General features: G+C 35.7%; 1 pseudogene; it reads left to right on the forward strand.

Moving 5' to 3' along the window:
• Positions 1 to 12,566: 12,566 nt before the first annotated feature.
• LOC110742740 lies at positions 12,567 to 16,699 on the forward strand (annotated as a pseudogene).
• Positions 16,700 to 18,770: the final 2,071 nt, after the last annotated feature.

Raw genomic sequence — 18,770 nt, forward strand, 5'->3', positions numbered from 1 at the left:
TCTCTCTAAGTTCAAGTTGAATATTTGAATATTAATATGGGCCAACCTACCTATTCATTAATTTCAGGCATTTTTGTTAGCTTCTCATTCTTCTTTGCCCACTTAATTCTGAGCTTGGTTTACAGCTAATTTTTCTTTTACTTACTGGTTCAACATCTACAGAGGACATCGCTGTACCTAACACAGTGGTAGCATTTCTTAATCTGCTTTAGTCTTTCAATTGCAACAGGATTATTTGATTATATTCGATATGGAAGTAAAATTGTTTTTTTTTTTTTTTTCTTAATGAACATATTCTAACACTACATCTATCAACATTCCTTTCTATTTATTTTTACTAATTCTATAAAATTATAAATTTTATGCATTCAAAATTTTTATACACAAGAACAATAGCTTCTGTTGGTATCTGGTCTTATTCTTTTACATGTTAAGTAGATTTCTCTTTGAAGATCTGTTTTAAATTTCTAGTAAACGTGAGACACCTGAATAGGTAGCATAAGAAACTGATTATACTGCTTTTCTTTATAGAATATTATATTTTCTGGGAAATGAGCCAGAGTCTGATCTAACTCGTCTCTAGTACTTTGAATATTCTACCACATATTGCCTTGCAAAATCTTCCACAAACAGTAATAAAATATATTCTTCCTAAATAATTTGATTTCCATTCAAATATATTTGCAGATCCTAACAATCCTATAGAACTGTATGTTAGAATGAGAAGAGTTTTAATTTCTTTTTTTTTCAACTCCTAAATTGTGACAAAGGCTTTTTTTTTTTTTTTTGCAAAGTTACCATTCTTAATGAGGTTTTTTTTCTTCTTCTTCTTTTCTTTTTCTTCCACATTAGAATGTGCTGTTAAGCCAAAAAAGTCCAGGTGCAAAGGTGGTTTCTAAATGGAGAGTTAGGGTGAATTGTTTCCACTTTTTGTAATTTAGGATTGGGCTCCCAGGTTGATTCATACCTCTAAAAACAGCAGAGTTTATTTTTTGCTTTTCTAAGGCAAAAGATTCACTTCAATGACTACTTTAACAACCTGCAGGCCAAGGAAGTTCTCATAGGTCTGGAAATGGAAACAGCTGGACTAGTTCAGTGGGGATGATTCAGCCTGAGTCACAGGTCCACACCCAAATGGAAAGTGTAAACCCTGAAGGCCTTAGGGGATCCCTAGAGCCAGGAATCCCCTCTGGGACCTACCACAGTCTCTGGACTGGCTCAGGTTTCAGAGATTATTTTTAGCTCCTCTTTATTTATCCTATGTTTCCCCATCCTTTTCATCATAATTTACAGTATTCTTTATTTACATTTCCAATAAGTACTGGTGAGTATGAGTAATTGCAGAATAAATTAAGAAATGTCCAGTAGACACTTGACATGACACAACCCCAGAGAAAACATCAACCTACTCCATATCTTCATTTAGTCTAAAAGTTTGGAGGAGTCCGGATATTCTTGGAGTCCTTGGCGGCAATAGCACTTCACATTTAACTTATGGGCAAGTAGACTTAATGAGATACAGCATACAGGATACACAGCACATTTCCCTGCCCACTCAAAAATACTTTCATAAAAACAGTGACCAGTGTTTACTCTGGCCAAGAACTCCAAAACATACCCTTTGGGCTTGTTCTTCATTAATATATCACAACTGCTCTGTGAGATGGACATGGTTATTATCTCCATGCTCAAGCAGCTCATAATCGTTGGAACCAAAAAATGAACACAAGATCTTTGACTCCAAAGCCCAAGTTCTTACCAATTATGATGACTAAAAACCAATTGTATGTTTTTTCCTGAATATATTCAACAAACTTATGTTGAGCAAAAACTGTGTTCTAGCACTGTGCTAGTTAGAGAATTCAACAATAAATAAAACTGACAAATGACATAATGGACTTACATCTCATGAGGAAAGTAAATAATACAAATGAGTAGAATAAATTGTATTGTGTAAATGTGATAAAGAAAAAACTCAAGAAAAGCAAGTGGGGTCATTGAGATGATAACATTTAAATCCTGTAATTAGTAATAATCTTTCCGAGAAGGTGATAATTAAACCAAGACCTGTAGGAGATGAAGAAACAAGCCCTTCTCCATCCTCAACCAACCTAGCCTCCAGGGAAAATAGCATTCCAGGCCAACGGGACAAGTTTAAAGGCTGTGAAGCACCTGGGAGCATTGCTAGAATGACCCAAGAGGAGCAAGAAGATAGATGGGTTGTAGTGAAGTGACAAGTAGGAGAGGCTAGAAAAAGATGAGACCTGAGAGATAATAAGGCAGGGAAGTAGAGGCTTCTACTCAGACGAGAATAAAAGCAATTGTCTTTCAAATAGAGTTGAGACATTATCTGATTTATGTTTTTAAAGAGATTACTCTGGCTTTTGTATTGAAAATAGGCTGGGAACAAAACGGGAGAAGAACGATCAATCTGGTATACCTGTCAGGAAACTGTTACAATTCAGAAAAAAGATAATGTTTGCTGGGACCAAAGAGAGTATTGAAACCGATGGAAAATGATCAATTCTGTATGTATTTTATAGGTGGAACTGATAGAATTTGCTAATCAATTATATGTAAAGTAAATAGTTGGGTCAGGCCTGCACATTTGGAAGAATGGAGATTTATTAGCTGAAATGCAGAAAGCAGTAGGTGTAGTAGGTTTAGGTTTTTCCTAGGCAAATATAGTGAAGAAAGAGAGACAAGAGAGTAGAGAGAGTATCCAGAAGACTGATCATAATGATTGACCATAGACTGTCACTGGGCTGCAGAAGAATGATCAAGGTGGACTGGGAGGGAAGTGCAGAGGTGGTAGGATCAAGGACTGTAGGTCTGTGTGAGGCTGCAGGGTTACTGGAGTCAGTACTGGAGGGGTGAATAATTTAATAAACATCAACTCTAGATTCCTGAAGTTGAAAAACTTATTAGAACATGTCCTAGCAGAGCTCTTAAGAGAGGCTAGCTTCTGGGACTCTCCTATAGTCTATTTCAATATTAGCTTTAGATAATGTTTTTTAAAAAAATTATTAATTTAAGGACTGAATGATGTTCTAATTATCTAAAAATTAAAGTCTTCAACACTTAATATCTGAATACTTTATAAGATAGGATTTGCCTATTTGGGATACGTTTGATCATTCCCAGAATAAAATAGATTGTCCCATGTTAGCAGTCAAAGCACATCTTTGGGCCATGAGTCACTGTATTATAAAAGGATTTCAAAATGAAATAAAATGTATTAATATAGAGATTAAAGGTTAATTATTAATTTGTGTTATTTTTAAAAGTGGAACACACATTCAGAATTTAAAATTTTAATATGAATCCAATGAGTGGCAATCTTTTATGAAATCATTTTACCAACACCACTTAATTCTTACAAAGTAGATTACGATAAAATTGTATTTTCCTAAAGTATATTTTTAAAATAAATGAATGTGAATAGTTGATATTCAGACCATATAAATACTTTATATGTATAATTCATGCCATACAAATACTTTATATGTATAACCAATCTCACAGGAAGGAGGTTGGATTCTTATCTCCCTATGTTTAATTTGAGATACCAGATAGCTCACCTTTCCAAAATATGACCTTCCCGAGCACTGAAATATATACCACTAAATCCATTTCTATTGTGTGTCCAAAGATCCCTAGTTCAAAACCTACGCATTACTTTTGAGGTTTAAGATACCCCTAATTTATTTTCTATTGTCATCTATTAATAAAGCAGAAAAGTCATGGAGAAATTAAGCATTGATCAAGTAAGCTTTGTTGGAGCATATGGGAAGAAAAAGATCTCAAGAAAAAGGAATGGGCCATGCAGTGGCTCACGCTTATAATCCTAGCACTTTGGGAGGCCGTGGCAGGTGCATCGCTGGATTGCTTGAGCCCAAGAGTTGAAGACCACCATAGGCAATGGGGCAAAACCCCTTCTCTGTAAAAAAGACAAAAATGAGCCAGGCGTGGTGGTGCACACCTGTAGTCTCAGCTATTTGGAAAATTGAGGTGTGAGAATGACTTTAGCTTGAGAGGCAGAGGTTACAGTGAGCCAAGACTGTGCCATTGTCCTCCAGCCTGGGACCCTGTCTCAAAAAAAAAGAAAAAAAGAAAAAAAAAAAAGAAAAAAAAAAAAAGAATGACCTAAGGGAGGCAGGTCCCAAGTGAGATAATACAAGGACAATATGGTGTCAATGAGTTGAGATACTCATTTGGAAGAAGAAAAGAAAGACAACTTTTCTACCTGTTTTTTTTTTTTTTTTTTTTTTTTTTTTTTCCTTTTTGAGACAAGGATCTCACGCTTTGCACAGGCTGGAAGGCTGGAGTGTGATGGCACGATCATAGCTCAACCTCCAGGGCTCAAGCGATCTTCCCACCTCAGCCTCTTGAGTAGCTGGGACTACAGACACAGGCCACCATGCTTGGTTCTTTCACTGTTGGTAGAGACAGAGGTCTCACTATATTGCCCAAGCTGGTCTTGAACTCCTGGACTCAAGCAATCCTCCTGCCTCACCATCTTAAAGTGCTGGGATTAAAGGCATGAGCCACCGAGCCTGTCAGTGTTTCTACTTTAACAGTTAACCTCATCAACACTAGTAGTAATTCTTTTGATTAAAATAGAGCATATGTATATTTTTTATTAAATGATTATGATCTTGGTTTAAAAACTTTTTTTTTAGAAAAGCAAACAAATTACATAATACCTTTAACAATAAAGGTGTAAGGAGAGTTTCAGCAATATGTATTTCTGTAACAATGTGATTATTTTTATAATGAAAAGAATACATTTTTAGAGGGGAAAAGAACACACATGTTTAATTTTATGAATAATGAAGGCGGTGTAAAGGCCAAGAAAACTTGTTATTATGTATAAAAATGTTATTTCAACATTATTATTATCTACAAAACCAAAATGGATTTAATTGAGGTGGGCAAGGAAGGACATATTTTAAATGAGAGAATTTTCTTGTGCCTAAATTGGATACTAAAAACATTCAATACTGTTTATCTGTATTATTTTATTAACTTTGAAAATTATTTTAATATTGTCATTCATTTAGAAGGCATCCTGAGTTAAAGAAAAGTTTTATAACTAAACTAGTTTTAGAACAGATCTATTAGATCCCTGCTAAGGTCAGTTCTTCAGGAAAAGACTTATTTTATTCCTTTTGAATAATCTTGTATACTTATGAGGTCAAATGGGTAGTCAAGGAAATAACCATGTTCTCAGGATGTGGCCACCATGGTGACCACACAGTCAACACAGTAAGCTCCAGCATTCGTGTTGTAATCCAGCTCATTCAAGCAAAGGTAACTCCAGTAGGGAAATTCCCCCATACAGAGCATGTGCATTTTTATTTTACCTGTCCTCCGACTGAACTTTGCTCATTATAACAGTAAAAAACACACCCCTGGATGGAGAATTAAAATGCTAATGAGACATGTGATGTACGAATAAGCATGTACAGCCATTGCGCGTGTGGACTACCCAGACCATGCTTACTAGTAACACCTCTTTCCACCTCCTTATGAATAATTACGTAAAACTCCCATAAAGGGAATCTTCCTAGTGCCAGTCTCTGCTGTCTCATCCTTATGAGCAGCCCACCTCGAATCCTCTCTCTCAGGGTGTACTGTATATTCTACACCTAACTTTCAAAATATTATTTTCCTTTGCAATAAATTGCTGTATGCTGCATATGTCTCTTATTTTGTCTCTTGTTTAAATTCTTTTAAACTAAGAAGACCAACAACAGAAGTTTCACAATAGCCATCAACATTTCTACACTTATATCTACTACATGTATCAACTCTTAATAATAATAATTATGATGGGACAAGAACTGCTCTAAACAGTTCCTATGTATTAACACATTATACAAATTTTGCATAGATTATATTATTAACCCATTTTATAGATGAGGAATCAAAGGCAGAGATGTCAAATAACTCGCTGAAGATTGTATAATGAACCAAAGGCTAAGCTGGTGTTTACATGTGATTCAAGTATACCACGAAGAAGCCAATATGGTCAAATGACTCAGATTGTCTATCTGTAAAAAGGCTAAAAATTATTCTGTTTCTACTAACTTCAATGGAGTGGGATAGTGAGTGCCAGGTTTTCGTGGGTTAAGACATGAATTCAAAGTCTTAAAGTGAAGACATTAAATTTATATAAAATGACAGGTAATATTAGATTTTATTAATTGTCAAGGTTATCAATTCCTGCTGGGAAATGAAGTGTATATAAGTTAGGGGTTGTAGGTGGGCTGTGGCTCAGAAAAGGCTTACAAGAAGAAATAAGAGCTGTATTGAACTTGAAAGACAAATAGAAATTTTCCAAAAGATGAAAGGCTGGAGGAAAGGGCAAAGGATCCGTACTGAGAGAATGGGATGAGGAAAGAAGGCAGGGAGGAGTTTAGAGTGGAAGAGGAAGAGAGCAAAGATGAAGCTAGAGATCTAGGAAAGGGTAAGATTATGGAGGGCTTGGATGATCTACCAAAAGCTTTGACTTTATCCCTTATGTAATGAGACGTCTTTTGATGATTTGAAGCACAAACTTCAAATGTTTGAGCTTATGTTTTACATAAATCACTTTGGCAGCTTTGAGGAGGCTATGTTTGAAAAGGGAAAATTTGGTAATAGAAGGTTGCTGCAGAGATCCAAGAAAAAGAATATATGATTTTAGGAGGAGTGGCTACAGTGTCTGGGAAAAGAGAACATATGTATAAACATGCAAGAGGTAAAATCAGCAAGTGTTAGTCTATTTAGTGGTAAGTAGTGAGCAAAAAAGAAGGCGTCATCTCCTGGTTTGCCTGGATGACGGAGTCCTTGTTGTTATCAAAATTAAGAGAAAACACAACTGTAAGTTCAAGATGATGCACTAAATTCTAAACAAGGTTCCAGGAGGACATATAGTGGAGGCGTAAGGTAAAAAATAGAATGTATAATACTTTAGGGAGATACAGACTGAAAGGTGTTTATGGGCAATAACTAGCTCCAACTTGTTCTCAGGAGAACAGTAACATTTAAGTTTCAGACAGAAGAGCCCAAGAGGAATAAACTATTAACCAATGATAGGGCATAAAAGATCCATGGGAGTAGAGAGAGAATCTCAAAAAGGAAATAGAAACTAACTTTAAATATAAACTCTAATAACACAAGAACCTTTGGATTTGGCAGTGGGGGTTGGGAGTTGTTGGTTTTCTTAATGGGGCAGTCACTCTCAGTAGACATAGAAGCCAGATTATAGTTGCTTGAAGAGGGAGTAAAAGGTTTAGGATTTCATGAATTCCTTCTTTTTCCAAATGACCCTCGCCTTGAACGTGTTCTGTAGGTGGCTGTCTTTGGTCTCTGTCTGTGTTGGGAGGGAAGTTCATGATTTCTATCACCATTCTCAGCAGTTTTACAATCAAAGCTTTAAAATTAAAGAGGCAAAATAATGTTATGTTGTAAATCTATGTGACATATTTTTATCAGTTGGTACTAACCTATGATATTCTCAGAAATAGTTTCCATTTGAAATTATATGGAGAAACATCATCTGTAATTTGCATCACCAGGAGAGAAGAATGTTGGTATATATTAGCTAACAATCTAATGATTTCATATATATAAATATTTACATATTTTATATATATTTATATATTATATAAACTTATATATTATATATTACATACAAAATAATATATATTATAATATATTTATATAATATATAACATATAATATATGTATATAACATATATGATATATAATATATTTTATATAATACATATTACATATTATATATAATATTTATATATATAAAATATATACATATTTTACATATAATCTTTGGATGGTTAGCTAATGTACAATATATAAAGGTATTTCAGAATGATTTCTACTATTTATTTGTATCTGTACATTTTGGGTTTTTTTCTCCTTATAATTATTTAAAGGTAGTGATTGTGGTAGGTTCTATAATTTTTATTGCCTTAGAAATTACCAAATCTGTGCAATTATCACTATGTCACTCAATAATTTAAAACTTTATTTTACAATCTGAGGATGTGATTATTTGCATGCACTAACAAGCATTATGAACACCTAAAACCAAGAAATCAAAATTTTTCAAAGCTTATTTGTTTTTACGGCCCCCGTGGGGACAACTTGCAGCTAAATATTCACCCTTCTGGTTGTTCTTAAACTGGCAGGGGAGACTGAGAGAGATCCAAAAGGTATTTCAGTATTTAGACTTGTTACTTAGCAAGGACTCTACATTATATGACATTAATTCCCTTGTTAAAGAATGGCCCTCAAGTACATGTAGATCCTCTTCATCATTTTCATTAACTAACAAACACAATGCAAACATACACACTTTTAAAGAAAAAGAAGAAACATATAAAACAAGGTGGTTGGCCTGATTTTCTGATTTTTTTTTTTTAATATTTGGTGAAATTTTCTGGAGATTTAAAGACTACATAATTACCTCACTGCTTTATACTCTTACAAACACTTTGGGGTCATCATTGAGAACAGTGAGGTATCTACTATCACCACACATATTTATGTAACCAAATCCTATTCTGCTCATATAAATTGTTGAATACTGCAATAATATGAGTCATTGAACTTAGAAATCATATTTTGTCAAAAAGTTTTATATTTTTGTCATAGTCATTAGAAAGTTATAATGTGTTCATCTGTGAATTTTAAATAAATTTTGTGGAAATAATTGCCTGATTGTACATTTTCTTAAGAAACAATTAAATTGATACTAGCTGCCAAATTATTTAAAATTCTCTCTGGTTTCCACCATTGTGTAAGTTAGTGGTTATCTTTATAAAATCCCAAGGACTTCTTGAAAAGTTACAGGAAATCATACTTTTTGCTATGATTCTAATTCCATGGCTGTTTCCTCAATTTCAAATTTCTGAAGGTTTGACACAACTGAAATAATAAGAAATGGGGTGGGGCAAACTTGTTAGTGTAGGCAACTGTGAAAATATAACAAAGTGCCCGGGGTTCCATCTGTTTCCCAGAAGATGAAGGGAGCAGGTGCCTGAGGTGTGCTCCTGTGGAGGAACCCCGGGGCAGAGCTTCAGGACTCATAAAGGTCTAAGACTGTGGGAATCTAAGTCTAGGGCTGTGGGAATCACGTTGGTGGTTTCAGCAGCTGTGATCTGTACTGAATGTCTGACGAACTCCCTTCCTCCCAGGGAGGAATGGATGGAATGTGGATTCTCCACTTTACCTAGGGCTTTGAAACAGCAGGGAGCTCTTTACCATCTCTAAGGCCTTAGCAAGCTGGAGGTATTTAAGACTCATAGGCAGAGGGGCCAGGGTTTCCCCATAAATCAAAGTGAGGATGCTGCATAATTAGAACTTACCACAATTATCTCGGTTTTATTTCAACATATATTTAAAAATTAAAACCAAACAATAAATTGAAGAATAGGAGTGGAGGTAAACAAGCATATTATCTTAAAAGTCTATAGATTCAGCATGGGCCAGATTGTGTACTCAGAAAATGGTGTTACACAAAATTGTAGTGTAATCTTTATGACCATAAATAATGTAATCATGTGTAACATTTACCTAATTATGTGGCTTGAAGAAAGCTGACTTCAAGCATTTGAGAATCAGAGGGTTGGTATATATTGGATACATAATAATAATGAGTTGCATAACCTCGGGAGATAATTTTACATCTCTGGACTCTCTGAAAAATAAAGAAGTTGGACCAGGTGTTCAAAATCCTATTATCTCAAGGCCTGAAGTTTTTCATTATAACTATCGGTGTATTTTCAAGTTACAAGAAGTATATGATTCACTAATTGTTTTTGTATTATTTTAGTTTTTTATTTTTGTAAGTATAAATTCATTCATGCTTGGTACAAAAAATAATCAGATAATGTTTTAAAAAATTAGGAAAACCTATAAACCCAATGTCCTAACAAATCTAAAGTGAATATTTTTGTGTCTGTAAGTATAAACTTCTTGTAATACATACACATTTTATTAAATTGGGATTATACTATTCATGCTATTTCATTATTCACTTTTTGTCTTAAAATGTATTGGCCGGGAGTGGTGACTCATGCCTGTAATCCCAGCACTTTGGGAGGCCGAGGCGGGCGGATCACGAGATCAGGAGTCTGAGACCAGCCTGGCCAATATGGTGAAACCCCATCTCTACTAAACACACACACACACACACACACACACACACACAATTAGCTGGGCATGGTGGTGGGCACCTGTAATCCCAGCTACTTGGGAGGCTGAGGCAGGAGAATCGTTTGAACCTGGGAGGCTGAGATTGCAGTGAGCCAAGATTGCGCCATTGCACTCCAGCTTGGGCGACAGGGTGAGACTCTGTCTCAAAAAAAAAAAAAAAAAATCAGATATATTTTCTATGATTATATTAATTTTGCTAATAAAGGTTGAGTGTTTTTCTGCATGTATATTTTGTGTATAAGCCATCTTTTATTTAAAAAATCATAGTAATGCTGATGAAGACTATCAATAAATATCAATAGATTATGTTCAATAACATTATTAATGTGCATTTAAGTTACTTATTTCTGCTATTATTTATGCTTCGGTAAGTACACTTACACACCCATGGTTATGAATTTCTCTGAGTATTTCCATAAGATAAATTCCAAGAAGTAGAATTGTGAAATCGGAGTTGTGAGTGTGTGTTTTAATGTGACAACTATTTTTAAATTAAATAACATATATAAATTTTATAAAATACACAAAAATCATGTTTAGTCATAATTTTAGTGTACTACTTTGTTGAACTTCCATTAAGTGATTTTCTGTAAATATACCTTTTAATATTGCTCAGACTAAATGCATTTGCAAGAATATGTTTAGAAAGTAATGGTGTATTTGTCACTCACACTGGGGCAAGAGAGAAAGGACTAAGTGCTAAAATCAGGTCCCGAATTTCTCATACAGTGATTAGCAGAAACATACACCAAGCAGGTCCGTTACGTTGGGACCTGGCTGGGGTAGAAGTAAAGAGCCTTGGGCTGCTGTCCCTCTTGGCTCACATGAATTTTTTTCTCCTTCTACACACACTGTGTGTGAGTGATCCCAGAGAATTTTATGGTCTAAGGCTATAGAATCGATGTAACTACTTTCTAAAATCTGGATTGGTACCAACTAAGAAATAACTATTTGGCTACAAATTAGTAAAAACTACCATTTAAAAACATCTTTTTATCAGGAACCATGCTTTATGCCTTAAATGCATTTTTTTGTTAAATTTGCAAGAAGAAAAATAAGAAAGAAAGAAACAAGAAAACAGGAGTTCTGCATTGTAGGTTCTGTTGTGCCTGTGTAAAGAAGAGGTATTGTTGAGGACATCACACTAAATGAAATAATCCAGTAACAGAAGACAAAACGATGCATGATTCCAATTATATGAGGTATCTGAAACAGACAAATTCTTATAATCAAACAAGGGAATGGTGTCTCCCAGGAGCTGGGAGGAAAGGAAAATAGGGAATTACTAGTCAACAGGCATAACTTTTGGGTCAAGAAAGATTAATAAGCTCTAGGGAAATGCAGTACAACATTTTACCTATAGTCAACAATAATGTGTATTGTCTTGTAAGGATGGAAAGTTGTGATACCTTTCTTCACTCATCATAAGGGTCATGGCCGCACTCCTATAACAAAGATGGGTTAACAAGAAACCAATTACTTAATCAAAGTTTAACATGACACAGGAGCCTTCAAAAATGAAGACCCAAAGACCCAGAAAAAAAAATGTCCATTTTTATACTTAGATTTGATGAAGAATGGAGAGTTATGAGGAAATGTGATTGGACAAAAGGGCATGATCTAAAGGTGATAGACTGAGGAGGGAAACCTAACAAGGACTGTCCGTTCAGATTATTCTTGGCCTCTCTGTGTAGCATTCCTTCCTCCAGGGTAGGGGACAGGACCCGTCTGGAATGAGCATTTTCAAAGGAGAAGAGAGAAGGGGGACAGTGACCGTTCTAGGTTTTATGGCTTGCTTTGCAAAAGAGGGGTTCTCATTTCTAAGACCTGCTTTGGGGAAGTTATATTCTGACTTCCAAGACTTGCTTCTGAAAGAAGGAGTGGGAGACAGGACGGCAGGAAAAAATGAGAGATAGATTGCTTCTGAGGTGTTCCAGTATCCTTCAGTTCAAAGTACTCAACACACCAAGGCACCATACTTTGGGGTATCATATTCTGACCCTCAATATTACACTTAAAAATTTGTTAAGATGAAGCCAGTTGCGATGGCTGATGCCTGTAGTAATCCCAGCCCTTTGGGAGGCCGAGGCAGGCAGATCATTAAGGTCAGGAGTTCAAGACCAGCCTGGCCAACATGCTGAAATCTCGTCTCTATAAAAATACAAAATTTAGCCAGGCATGATGGCGGATGCCTGTAATCCCAGCTACTCGGGAGACTAAGTCAGGAGAACTACTTGAACTGGGGAGGTGAAGGTTGCAGTGAGCTGAGATCTCACCACTGCACTCCATCCAGCCTGGGTGACAGAGTGAGACTCTATCTCAAAAAAATAAAAAATAAAAATAAACAAAAAATTGTTAAGATGGTGGATTTCATGTTCAGTATTCTTACCACCCTAAGATTTTTTTAGAAATGTAAAAATTGATGCATAGAATTATTTAAAAACCTGCCCAAGATTAAAAAGCTAGTAAGTGCAGTCGCGGGACACCGGGCGTAGAGGGCGGTCGCGAAGGGCAGTGGCGTCAGAATGTTGGCTACCAGGGTATTAAGCCTAGTTGGCAAGTGAGCAATTTCCACCTCTGTGTGTGTAGGAGAACATGAAAGTGTTGTGAAGAGCGAAGACTTTTCGCTCCCAACTTACGTGGATCGGCGTGACTATGCCTTGCCGGATGTGGCCCATGTCAAGTAACTGTCTGCCAGCTAGAAGGCCTTGAAGAAGAAGGAGAAGGCGTCCTGGAGCAGCCTCTCCACGGATGAGAAAGTCGAGTTGTACCGCATTAAGTTCAGGGAGAGCTTTGCTGAGATGAACAGGGGCTCGAATGAGTGGAAGACGGTTGTGGTCAGTGCCACGCTCTTCATCTGCTTCACCGCGCTCATTATCATGTGGCAGAAGAGCTATGTGTACGGCCCCCTCCCAGAAACCTTCGACAAAGAGTGGGTGGCCATACAGACCAAGAGGATGCTGGACATGAAGGTGAATCCCATCCAGCGCTTAGCCTCCAAGTGGGACTACGAAAAGAACGAGTAGAAGAAGTGAGAGATGCTGCCCTGTGCCTGCACCTGCCTCTGTCACCTCCATGCAACTCCATGCCTATTTACTGGAAACCTGTTATGCCAAACAGCTAATAAAAGACCAGCTTACCTGAAAACAACAACAACAACAACAAAAAAAACCTAGTAAGTGGATGATTGAAATCAGATTTGAGGCTCTTCATCCATAATCCCGTTATTTGTCTTAACTCATCATGTTTTATTTGCAGTATGTTTACAGAACATCACAAATTCATCCCAATACAAGGATCACCTGAAACTCACCACTTATACTATTTGAGTGAAAATAGTTTTAACCTTGTACTTCTTATGTCCGGTAATATTTGTTTAGTCTCATACATTTCTATCCTAAAAACATTAGGAGGTGTGGGATGAGTTCTGTTTCTTATCATTTTTCTGGAATGGGTGAGTTGCTCTAGCTTGCTAATTTTCCCCCAACCGAGTTCTATGGTTTCTCTATTAGTGTAATACTTATCCCAATCTTATTTATTCATTTATTTGTTTGTTTGTTTGTTTGTTTGTTTGTTTTGGTCACTATTTAGCAGATGAGCCCTTTGCACTGTAAGTCGAAAGCTAGCTCTTGTTAAGCATACTGATCAGTAAGATACTAAGTAAGATTATACCTTTGTTTTACAAAAGGTGCATATGTATTAAATGTCTTCCATCATGTAAATCTTAATATTTTATAGAGCCTGTGTATCCTCTCCAAGTTGTGTGGGTTATTTCTCCCTCTTTAAATAGCTGAAAGAAATGGAGTCACAGAAGTGTTACGTGACTTCCCCAAGGTTATTTAGCAAATCAGCTGCAGAATGGCAGAGTTTAGTTCAAATCAGCTAAAACGAAGGGAGTGCTTTTTAAAAATAAACCTGTAAAAGCTTTAAAATAATCACTAGAGTAGACTAGAACTACTTAATGAAAGCTAGGCAATCAAAGAGGTTGTTTTACTTTTATCAAAGGCAAATATTCTAAAAGTATGTAGCTGATCTTAAAAGATACTGAGATTTTCAATCATAAAGCATTCTCAGATAAATAAGATTCACACAAGGGATTAAATCTATTTAGTCCTGCTCAAGGTTATGAAGTGAGTATAATGGAGAAAGGCTTTTAGAAATCTACTCGAATAAGCCATTTTGATCTTTTTATCTTAATTGCTTTTTATCTCCTGATAGTTTGCTTCTCAGCTTTGGTGTCGAGTTAAAAACATTATTTTTGATCTGCTTTTACTTTGTGCTTGTTTGCCTGTTGTAATGACAATTGTATGTCTGTAATATCCATTCCAAACTATATTGTTTATACTCTTTGTTTAAATGGTTCATTTCAGAAATATTTAAGAAGATTTCTCTACCTAAAACAAACATTTTGAAGAACCTTTTAGGAGTAAGAGAGATGATGACTAGTGTATTTTGTGTTAAGCACAACTGTGGCTCAAAGAGTGAAATCTTTGCTACATTGCAAAAATAGTTTCAATCCCTCATCATTAAAGCAAATAATTTGGTTGCCTGAAAGTCTAAAACACCTATGTCATCCAAACAGAAACCAAAAGGCTGAGATATGTGTGGCATTTGCTATTTGAATTCCTACACCTTTCTGTGCTAGTGTTAACCAGCAGGTCAATTGTGAAATGCAATGAAATGCAAAGCTTAAAATAAAATCAGGTCACCAGCTGATCTGTTTACAATTTGATATAATATTAACAAATTCTTACTGAAACTTTTATGACATTTATTTGGTGTAGGAGAGAAACCAATCTTACTTTGAATACCTAACGCATGTAATTGGCTCTTCTGTAAAAACGTGATCCTTTAATGTGACTCCTTAATATCTGAAAAGTCATTGGGTAGGGGGAAAAAAAAAATAGATACATGCAATAACTTTAACATATATGAAATCAAGAACAAAGCAAATCTAAATAGTGTTTTAAAAGGATCTATATTATATTTTACTGTGAACAGTTGATACAATAATTTTAAATAGGCAGTAAATCATTTTGAAGCAATCTGTTTGAAAACTCAAACTTTTTTGAGTGAACAGTTTTTTATAGTGAATACTGCTGTGGAATGAGCAGTGTTCACTATAGCATTGTGGAAACATAAGAAATAACTTATTAAAAGTGTTAAAAAATGGTTTGATAAAACTTATAGCTCCATAACTAGAGATATCTGCATATACTCTAATATGTATGTATATGTTGTTTTGGTTTTTCTAAGTTGGCTTTGAGGTCTCTCTTAGGAAAGTGGCTATAAAATCTAGCCGTGCCCAGATGGGGCTCCAGGGAATCTGGTCATGGTTGTTTATAGTATGTATTTCATGGGATACTTCTGGATCCTGGTGGACAGCCTGATAGCTATATGTTCAACTTGTAACCAGGTGTCCTGTTCACAGGAAACTTCTTTGTAGTGGCAGATGCTCTTATGGCTTGTGTCTTACCTGTGTCTCATTTATTCCTACTAAGATTGCCGCTCTCTTGGAGAGCCGTGAGTGGGAAAGATGTTACGTTTAAGTGTGTTGGTCAGGTGAGGCACAGAGGAGGCAACACAACAAAACACTTAAAATAACTGAATCAGTTGATTATTTACAGATCTCAGAATGAAGAGAGCAGCATCACAGGACCAAGGGGAAGAGGGGAGCTGTAGGAGACAGCATACTCAACCAGCAGGGTAGACAGAAAGAGAGAAAAAGAGGGATAATGGGCTGAAGCCTTTGTTGGGGCCCAGGATATTACTCAAGCAGGTTTCCCTTGGGTTTGGAGTAAGCAGGCATGAATTCCACAGAGTCATGCTGTCACTGAGAGGGGGTCACTGCAGCACATCTGCAAACTTCTTGCAGGGTATGGGGGTCTGTGGGGCAAGTCAAGTAGGTTGTATCTAGCTCTGTAGAGAGGTGATTACTAGGAGACAGTTGTATAAGGCAGATATATGGGTCACTACACTGAGGAACTGGGAAGAGGTATAGAACTGGAAATTGTCAAGCTAGGCTTTTGGTATGAGAAAGTTAAACTTATATTCAAAATGGATGTGGAGGCAACATGAAATTCTAGGAATTTACTACATTGCATGTATGTGTGATAGAGAGAATTCAGATGTACATTCAATTTATATATAAACACTCTCAGAGCTTATGATGGGGTTTGGTAACTTTAGGGCCCATTTTAATCTAGAAAAGGAAAAAAAAAACAATGAGTTGCTTAAGAAAAGTTGTCCATAGTGTATAGGGTAGATATAGTATTGAAATAAAAAAATAAATAAATATGTCATTTGAATCATAACATGTGTTGAAAATTAGTGTTAAACTTTATACAAGTCTAATAAAAATGGTGTTGCTTTAAATTATGATTTATCAAACAACATTCAAAATATTATTTTCCAAGGGAAGCAAAGACAAATGTGAGTATTATGAAAAAATAATAGTAGATAATGAAAAGAAACAGCTTTATTATTTTACAAAAATTTCTAAACTTGTTTACTATAAGCTAAAATTACATATGGCAAAAAAAATCACATAGCTGGCATTAACATTTAACTACAGTGTAAAATTGCTGATTTACATGTGGCTGCAAAACTTTACACCATTACATGTTCCATAAATATATATTTTTCAAATGAATGTAATAAACTGAATATTTATACTTGTGCATCGACCCTATTAAGTTAGAAATGTATGAGAAATTCTTAAAACCCAGATTTTTCACTCAGCAATAAATGTGAATAAAAATTATTTAATTATCTTAATGTTAATCTCAAAGTAATATAAATGGTACATTAGATCTAATTTTTTCTTAGATTGTATCTTGAAAATTTATTATTTGAAAAATCAGTTTAATTCTATTATTTGTTTGATAATATATTCATCAAATATTTTTAGGCATCTATTATTTGAAATTCTCTGTAGAAATATATGCTACCAAGAGTCAGGAGATATAAGATTTGGTTCTAATTCTGTTACTAAGTTATTGTGCTGCCTTCTAATTAATCAACTATTTTTTCTCTGTTTCACTGTCCTCATTTGTGAGAAAGAATCTCAATCTACAATTGAGACATGGTTTCTGCTCTTGGGGGTTTCACAGTGTATTAGGAGAGAAGAGGATAGTATAGAATGTTACAAGTGTTATAATAAATCAAAAATGTTCTGGTGGCAGAAATATCTTCTAGTTAATAGGAAGCCCTCTTGGAGAAGGTAGCATTTGAAATTGAATAGGGAAATTAGTAGAATGTAATTTTTCAAATAAAGATGGTGGAATAAATTATTATAGGTGAAATGAAAGCAAGGAGAAAAGGTATGGAATTTGGAAAGCTATAGTGTTTCTAGAACTTTCTGGTTCATGACCCAATTGGTGTGTCAGTAACTTTTTACATCAGTCTTACGCCAAAGGAAATACTTGAGAGATTAATTTATTAAGTAGTTTAAGTCCAAACAAATTATAGTTCACATGGTATGCAACAAATATCAGCATACTTTCTTGGAATATTTAAAGATCTTGTTGTTCCACTGAGATCTTTACTCAGGTGCCCCACGGCCCCTTGCTTCTGTAAACCAAAAAGTATCTAAGACAGGACTCAATTAATTTAGAAGTTTATTTTGCAAAGGTTAAGGACATGCCCATGACACATCCTCAGGAAGTCCTAAAACCATGTGCTCAAGGTGGTCACACTACAGCTTGGTTTTATACTTTTTAGGGAGACATAAGACATCAATCAATACATGTTAGACTATGTTGGTGTGGTCTAGAAAGATGGGACAACTCAAACTGGGGGCTTCTGGTTGGAAATTGGTTGAAAGACTTTATCTAAAGACCTGGAATCAATAGAAGGGAGTGTCTGGGTTAAGATAAGGGGTTGTGGAGACCAAGAGTTTTATTATGCAGATGAAACCTCCAGGTAGTGGGAAAGAATAGATTATCTTAAGGTCTCATTTTAATGTTAATGCTGGTCAATTTTGCCTGAATTACAAAGGAAGGAGGGTATCATGGGGTATGTCCAACCATGCTTTCCCATCATGGTCTGAACTCATGTTTCAGGTCAACTTTGAAATGCCCTTGCCTGTGAGAAAAGTTTAATTCAGTTGTTCGGAGGGTGGGGAAGCATAGAATTTAATTTTTGGTTTACTGTTCAGTTTGGGAAGCATGGTTATAGTGTGCTTGGTTATAATGCATTCAGACTTTGGCAAAGGAGTTTTTGTTATGTTTTGTTTACAGTGTGAGCCACATGTAAGACTGTAAATGAAAAGCCCCAATGAAAGAAGGGCTTACACAATCTAGTCTATCTGTGAACTAGCATGTAAAAAAAATCCAGAGGCTGGGTGTGGTGGCTCACACCTGTAATCCTAGCGCTTTGGGAGGCCGAGGAGGGCGGATCACCTGAGGTCAGGAGTTCAAGACCAGCCTGACCAAGATGGTGAAACCCCATCTCTACAAAAATACAAAAATTAGCTGAGTATGATAACAGGTGCCTGTCATCCCAGCTACTTGGGAGTCTGAGGTGGGAGAATCACTTGAACC

The sequence above is a fragment of the Papio anubis genome, chromosome 4, assembly GCF_008728515.1.
Source record: "Papio anubis isolate 15944 chromosome 4, Panubis1.0, whole genome shotgun sequence".
NCBI lineage: Eukaryota > Metazoa > Chordata > Mammalia > Primates > Cercopithecidae > Papio > Papio anubis.